The sequence below is a fragment of the Nuphar pumila genome, chromosome 8 (genome assembly GCF_984573655.1).
Source record: "Nuphar pumila chromosome 8, dmNupPumi1.hap1.1, whole genome shotgun sequence".
NCBI lineage: Eukaryota > Viridiplantae > Streptophyta > Magnoliopsida > Nymphaeales > Nymphaeaceae > Nuphar > Nuphar pumila.
Window position 1 is genome coordinate 127,565,247 of NC_143256.1, and position 8,078 is coordinate 127,573,324.

General features: G+C 38.4%; 1 non-coding gene across 1 annotated transcript; it reads left to right on the forward strand.

Annotated features, from left to right (window-relative positions):
* Positions 1 to 5,990: 5,990 nt before the first annotated feature.
* Positions 5,991 to 6,063, forward strand: TRNAR-CCU (transfer RNA arginine (anticodon CCU)). The gene has a single exon. It is a non-coding gene; the product is annotated as a tRNA-Arg (tRNA).
* The last annotated feature ends 2,015 nt before the right edge of the window (positions 6,064 to 8,078 follow it).

Here is an 8,078-nt window from a genome sequence, read left to right on the forward strand (position 1 = left end):
GGAAGTGTAGCATATTTTTAAAATCCTTTTGATCATTCACTATTCATCTACAAAACAAATGAAGAGATCTCATTAATACTTATTTATGTAATTAACAATATTATCATTACATGATACTCAGATGAATACATTGAGAAAGTTAAACATCTCTTGAATCACAAGAATGAAATGGACTTGGAAAATTTCTAGGAGTTAAAGTGGCTAGAAGAAATGACTCCACATGAATGCATAGATGAATTACATGAAAAAAACAGAGATGAAATATTCCAAGGAATTTGGCACTAATAGTCCTATTCATTAAAGGCCTGGTGCAAAAGAAGGCAATTTGTATAAAGATGCTACTAAACATCATAGCATAGTTGGTGTGCTGCAGTATCTCACTGTTACTAGACATACATGGTGTATGTTGTAAACCATGCTTACAATTCATGCATGAATCAAGAAAAGTATCGAGGACACTTAGGTATCTGAAATATATAATTAATCATTAATTGGTGTATGAGAAAAGATTTCCAAATGTAGATATAGTTATTATAATTTCTCCAAATGTTGATTGGGCAAGTGACCCTAAGAAACAAATTCCAAATTTTAAATTTTGTACTTTTTCCCTAAAGAAACTTGGTGTTTTGGAGTGAAAAAAGCAAACAACAATCACATCACCAAGCATGGAGGTGAATATAGATGCATGGTAGCAGTAACTTCTAAAGTGACATGACATGGAGGAGACACCTTCTAAATGAAGAGAAGAAGGAAAATCGGTTTGTGTTATCTTTTGAAAATATAAGTGCAATCAATTTCTCACTGCATTTATTAAGGCACATTTTGGTAGTGCGCAAAAAAACTACACAGGGATAATCTGTGAGGTTTTGATGTGAGCCCCGCAGCTGCTATCAAATGCAGGAGAAAAACTCACCCCATGTTTTTCGCTTACAGGAAGCTTGACCATTTCACCAAGGAGTTTTTATCTACAGATTATTTCTGATCAATGCTATCAAGCACGTCCTTAGAGAAAAATAGTACATGTTGAAATTGATCAACATTTTATAAGACAGAATTTTGAAGAGAACTAGAAGCAACGCTTGTTGGTTCACAGATGAAGTTGCAAACTTGCTTAGAAAAGAAAAGGCCCCACTAAAATAAAGATTCTGTTCTAAAATCCAAGTTACCCGTTGTTAAATCCCATGTACAACTTGAGAAAGGCTATTAGTGGAATAGAAGAGTTGCAGATTGTAAAGTGCTACACATTTAGTGTCATTTAGATTAAACCCCCAACATCCTGTCATCTCTTCTCTTCTTCCTTCTTCATCACATAACTAAAATCTTGCAGTTTGGAGACTCCAGCAGCGTAAATCATTCAACAAAAGCAACTCATTTTGACTAAAAAAAAAATCATAAAATGCAAATGATGTACAAAACCTTATATTAACACGTCAATCAATAAGTACGCATCAGAAAGCAGAAAAGCAAAGAGAGAGGTTACAATGCAGTGTATGTCACACAGGTACAGGTACAGGCATGGGTGTGGGTGCGTGTACGTAGGGTACAACACCGGAATTTCTGAAAGGATAGGTGGGGTTACGGCTATACATATTATATATGCATGTACCTTTGTATGTATGCATATGTGTGCGTGTGTCAAACAGCACAGAAGAACAGACAAAACAACCCTTTGTGTACCTTAAAATGGATGAAAAGAGGTAATAAATCAAGTCTAGATCTGTTAGAAACGAAATTGGTCACACGGGTAGACACGGGTGCAAAATCCTACTTGAAGTACCAGAGTGCAGTTGATTTTGATCAAGAGAAATGCTGATGCAACAAATCTTCCGATGATTGATCTTGCAGAACCACTAAAACCACCAAAATACAAAGTTAAACAGAAATGTGCAAAACTGGGAACCTTAAACTAGCTGTGAAGCGTATGGTTGGCAATGTCGTGAAACTTTACCCTCCAAATACCCAGTTGGAATGGAATATAGGTGCTTAAAATGGCACAACCATGATAACCCATCCCTGATAAATGCCAAGAGCTGCTACCTTCCGACTTTCCCAGAAAACAAAAAAAAAGGAAATTTGAGTTATCTGGCTTCCTCCTAGCATTCCCACTCCATTATTCTTCCTCCATGAAAACTAGGAAATTCCTCTAATGCTTAGATATCATAGGCTCAATCATTTCTCCACCTAACCAGAATACAGAAACCGGCTATTAACCCCTTTCTTCACGAGTGAAGACTCATGACAACTATCTAATATTTGCACAAAACTATATTTGCAACAGGAGCCACATATGCTACAAAGCCTACAATATTATTTTGTTGTCGTATTAAACAAACATATGTTGTTATCTCACAAACAGCAACTTCATATGAGTAAAATTGATCTCCTAAAACATGGAGGCGAATAATGCAAGTTAGTTACAGCAAAATATACATCATACGTATAGAATTAATGTTAAAATCAATATTTGATCTCAATTTCAACATGACTAACACAAGAATGCAATTTAGCACGGAAATAAGGGCTACCTCCGCATCCTCAACCCAGAGCCAAATATTTGCAATGCAAGCAGTTTTTCCTCTCTCAGCCAAGAAACCTTCTGAAAGGCATAAGCACCCTCTTTGTCAACCTACCCCCTAAGTCTTTGACTCTGTGTCTTGAGAAGCTCTATGCTCTCTGTGAACAGCTTAGAACAGATTTTGACCCTACCCTTAACCTTAGCAGCTTCATTTAGGATCTTTGCTTGGCCCTAGGTAATGGGAAAACCAATCATTTCATTGGAAAATCGAATAGAACATGCACCCAACTACCCAGAAATATGGGATAAGTCAATAACTGGCATTGGGCTCCATAATGCAATATCCCAACTTATTCCAATTTCTTCAGATAAGCCTGTAGATCCAAGCACCGTAATGAACAGTGTTGATGATCAATGCAATTCTGTGCCGTCTTTCCCTTGTGATAAAATCTACGTGACAAGTACACCTTTTATTGTGATATTAATGTAATAAATGTTGCCTATTTTCAAAATATCACATTCGTATCATGTTATTAATGCGATAAAGAGAGTTTTAAGATGTTCTTACTTTATCTATTTTTTTAATTACAATTTTATATCTTTTTTCGTATTGGTTTTTACTTTTTATATTTTCTCAATGTTTTGCCGAGAAAACAAAAACTTCGAAGCGTCATGTGATTTTTCCTCACCCGACATTTTCTCGAGAACTCGATTTGTGACATTGGATAAAACCAACCCATCGATACACCAAACAATCCGTAAAGAAATCAAACCAAGACATCATGTACTCATCAAAGAAATGTTGGGGCCTGCGCAAGAGAAAGGGCGATGGCATACCTGTCAGATTGTCGTTAAGCGAACTCAATCGGCAACTATGAGATATTCGTCTCCCCGGCCGATCGCTACTCTCAATGAGTGCAGGCCCTTCATCGATGGTGAGCAGGAATCAATCTCAGAAAACAGAAATCACGTGTGATTTCTCTTTAGTTTCTGCACAAGGGTCTCTCATCAACACCCCTTTTATAGCATTAATCGTGGGGCAGGTTACGTGGGTGACTCCACCAAGAAAAATCTGATTATCCCCTTCTCGGATTCTGAGGGAGAAACCGGCTCGAAGTCTATGTATCTACCAGAAATTGGAGTTCCTCCATCCAAATCCTCTCCAAGACCATCGGCGACGAGCTCCACACCACATTCAATCGGCTACAAGTCATAAGGAAGAAAACGATTGCGAAGGAAAAACAACACGGAAAGCAGTTGATTCCATTCAATCAAACGAATCTTCGAAGACGACAAACCTAATTCGATGCCGAGCTCTTTCACCTTCTCTTCAGTTTCTGCGATCCGCTTAGAATTGTCCTTGTAGATCTCCCTGCGGTGACCGAGGAGTTCGTCGAAGGAGACAGTATCGACGACCATGGATCCGAGGGATTCGAGGTCACCGCTGAGGCTGGACACCTGGCGCTCAAGGCGTTCCAGGAAACTGTTCGAGAACTCTGGAAACGAAGACGAGGGGGAGGATATCATGGCGCGCGCGCGCGTCTCTCTCTCTCTCTCTCGCGCGCGCGCTCGTGATATTTGATGGAATGATCAGGCGGGAAGCGGATGCAAATGGTCAGATGTAACCGGACACCCGACCCGAATCCAATTAGTCGGGTTTGGTAGCCAAATTCGGATCGGATTAATAATTGGATTGAGTTTTGCATTCAAACCGGATCTCAAATCCGATTAAAATTGGAATCTAGCTAAAACCCGAACCGATTAGGCGTAAATATCAGGTTTTAAGCTAGTCAGATCCCAATTCTGTTTTATCTTTTTCCATTCGGCTCTGAATCCGATTAGGTTGGACTCAGCTATGTCACAAAGACACGTCGACATGAGGGTGAGTGACATGGATTTGATTGGCAAGATTGATTTTTTTTTTGGAAAATAGGACGAGGACAAAAAAATTTATTTTATTTAATCAATAAAAAACTATTTTTTGGTTTTTTAATGTTAAAAATATATTTTTATTAAAATAAAATATTGAAATATTAAAAATAATAAAATAATATTAAAACACTATTTGTACGTGTCAATGTCTGTGTCCACATGTCCGAGCATGTCTGCTTGTGTCATCAGGGACACGCCACTAGGGACTCAGTAATGCCTAGATCCAACCTATGCTCAACCCTTTTACATCCTTACAAATGGGTTGGAGATCGGGTAGGGAATTTTATGAATGGTGCATAAAGGGGAATCAAAGTGGAATTTTTGTGGTTTTATTTTAATGAAAACATTTTTCTGATACTTTAATAATAAAAGAGCATTTTTAATAATATAAAAACTATTAAAATATAATTATACAAAGTTAAAACAATGTCCATGTGTGTTGGCATGTCAGAGCATATTGCTCGTGTCCCATTGTGACATATGGTTTCTGTATCAAATTATCTTTCGGATGGTGATTGTTGTACCTAATTTGTCTAAACTTAAACCCAACCCACCACCGTGGGGTCGCCCATGTGGCCAGCAGGGTGGTTGTGAGGGTGCTGAGATGAAGGTCGTTGGATCAAAGAATGTGTTCGTACCTTTCAGAGGTGGGTCACGTAAAGCAGGTTGTTCAGACGTTTTTTGACTGGCAGACCTAGAGCCAGCTATTGAAACTTTGGCCTATCCGGACAATATATGAGAATTTTATGAAAGCGTTTAACAATGCTTGGAATGATTTTAGGAGTGGCGTATCTCCAAAAAAGTCCCAAATTGTTTCAAACTTTCTATTTTTTGGAATGAATATTTACAAAATCCCCATGAAGAGGATCAAGATCCATGGATTCATACATCTCGATCAGAAAAAATAATCAATAGAAAAAAAAGATGGGAATTGATAGTTTTTTTTCTAAACATTCTTATAACGAGAGCACCCCTCTGCTTGCTTGCCTAAGACCTCCGGAACCAGCAGGAGATCCCGAGGTTTTCCTCGCTTCGGCAAGGGCTCCTCTTCTCTTGGTCAAAAAACTTGAACCCAACCCCTTGACATCCCCGCATTGGCATTTAAATTAAGTTGGATATAAATGAAAATTTCAATGGCCAGATTCTTTCGTTGGAAAACAATAGTGAGAAGGTTTATCCGTGTCGCCAGATCTAGTATCATAAAGCTGGGTAAGAATAATTAAAATAATGGATGTTCAAACATGAGTCCGACATACTCCCGCAGGAAATTTCTTTCCCAGGGGATTGGGGGAACTACTTCAGTAAACGAGGACACAAATGAAATCCACAATTTCGCGTGGGATTGCATAACTTTCTCAAGGAATGATTAGTATGTGGAAAAGAAGTGGTTAAAGCAAAAGCCAAAAAAACTAACGGTGGGTCACCTGCCCATCATGGAAATCTCTCGTGGAAAGAAATGGAGAGGATGTGACCCTTTCTCTCGGTGTAAGATTACCTCTAGAATACTAAAAATTGGAATAAGATTTAAAAGCAGACAACAAAAGCGCCTGTAGCTCAGTGGATAGAGCGTCTGTTTCCTAAGCAGAAAGTCGTAGGTTCGACCCCTACCTGGCGCGTTACTGATTTCCTTTTTTTAACTTTTTATATTCATGTGGGTAAGAAGCTTTTTTTTAACCTTTTTATTTGTTTGCCCATAGAGAAAGAGTGCATAGGTTCGGAACAGGGACGGCCAAAATTTGCAAAATCACCATCCCAATCCGAACCGCTTGCAATCCTAGCTGAAGACCCCTCAAAGGTATGTCACATGGATACACCATTTTGGGTCTGTATCCTTCCTGACACGAGCGGACACTCTTGGACACATCAACATGACCACTGACACGTACAGCTATTATTTTAAATGTGTTAGATGTTTTAATATTATTTCATTAAAAAATGTATCGTTTATTATTCAAATATAAAAAAAACTTTATTGAACAAAAATTAATAACTTCATGCCCTCGTGTCATATTTTTTTCAAAAAAAAAAAAATCAAACTTGCGAGTCAGATCCACGTGATGCGTCCTCGTGTCCCTGTATCTTTGTGACATTGCTCCATGGTGATGAGGGACTCAAGAAGCCTCCTCCTCGTCCGGAAAATGGTCGATATGCTTCGGGTTAGGTGGCACGCCTCCATTTGTCATGAGTCACTAACCTAAAGCATTTCAATGCTGACATTCATATTTCATAAAACAGGACAAGATTGACTATAATGAAACATGTACCACAAGCGGGAGGCGCCACTGCCCAAAGGCCAGACCTAGCACCATTGGTCTTTCTCACGGTGAACAACGCCTTCCTATCAGACATTTTGTCCCTAATCCCAGAAACGAGTCTCACTTGTCTGAAATTACTGATATAGGCCATAGATTTTCTGAAAACTATCAAACAAGGATCTCAAGTTAACATCCATCATCTTGGAAATAGTAATTCCTTTTTCCTCTATTGTCTTAAATTTAAAAAATACTAATTGATCCCCTTAAAAAAAGGGTAAATAATTTGGCCATTTGATCAGTGTTGTGAGAGGCATACGCCTCACTACCTGAAGCGTACACCTCAGAGGTGAGGCGCACGCTCAAGGTACTGAAATGTACGGCGCCTCCTCCTTTTTGGTGTCACATTTGAACACCCTTTCTGTTGTGTGACTGCATCATGGAAGATGATCCCAACTGCACAAACCATCCCCCGACTTCCCTTCTATGTTGCACCCTTTGATTCTCATCCATCACACACTTGTCGTATCCTTAATAGTTCTCGCTGCTTCCACAAGGCTTCCAAATATGTTTTTAGGCCAGCCCCCTCTTCAACCTTTGGATCCTCTGTGCTTCTGGGAATCGACTGTTGTTAACCCTTGACTTACAGACAATGAGGTTCAGGTTGTTAGCCCCACATGGTCGGTCACACATTGTATTATTCTTCCAAAATTAATATATCGTCATTTCTCATAAGTTCAATCCCCTTGCCTTGGCTTTGATTTTTCAATCTTCATTATTTTATTAATATTATATATTTTATTATTTTGATCATGAAGCTTACGCTTCAACGCCTCGAGGCTTACACCTCGCTTCATAACATGCTCAACGCCTTACTTTGCCTCATCGCATTTAACAACCTTGCATTTGAATATGAATATTTTTTAAGTTACAAGAAAAACAAAAGCCCTGAGGCCCATTTTTGGACTCCTAAATGTAAGTTTTTCAAAAAATGATCTAAAACAAGAGAGAGAGAGAGAGAGAGAGAGAGAGAGAGAGAGAGAGAGAGAGAGAGAGAAAGGTTGTTAAATGCGATGAGGCAAAGCGAGGCATTGAGCATGTTATGAAGCAATGCGTAAGCCTCGAGGTGTTGAAGCGTAAGCTTCATAATCAAAATAATAAAATATATAATATTAATAAAATAATGAAAATTGATAAAATAATAAAATATATAATATAATCAAAATAATGAAAATAATCAAAATAATAAAATATATAATATTAATAAAATATATAATATTAACAAAATAATAAAATCGATTCCCAGAAGCACAGAGGATCCAAAGGTTGAAGAGGGGGCTGGCCTAAAAACATATTTGGAAGCCTTGTGGAAGCAGCGA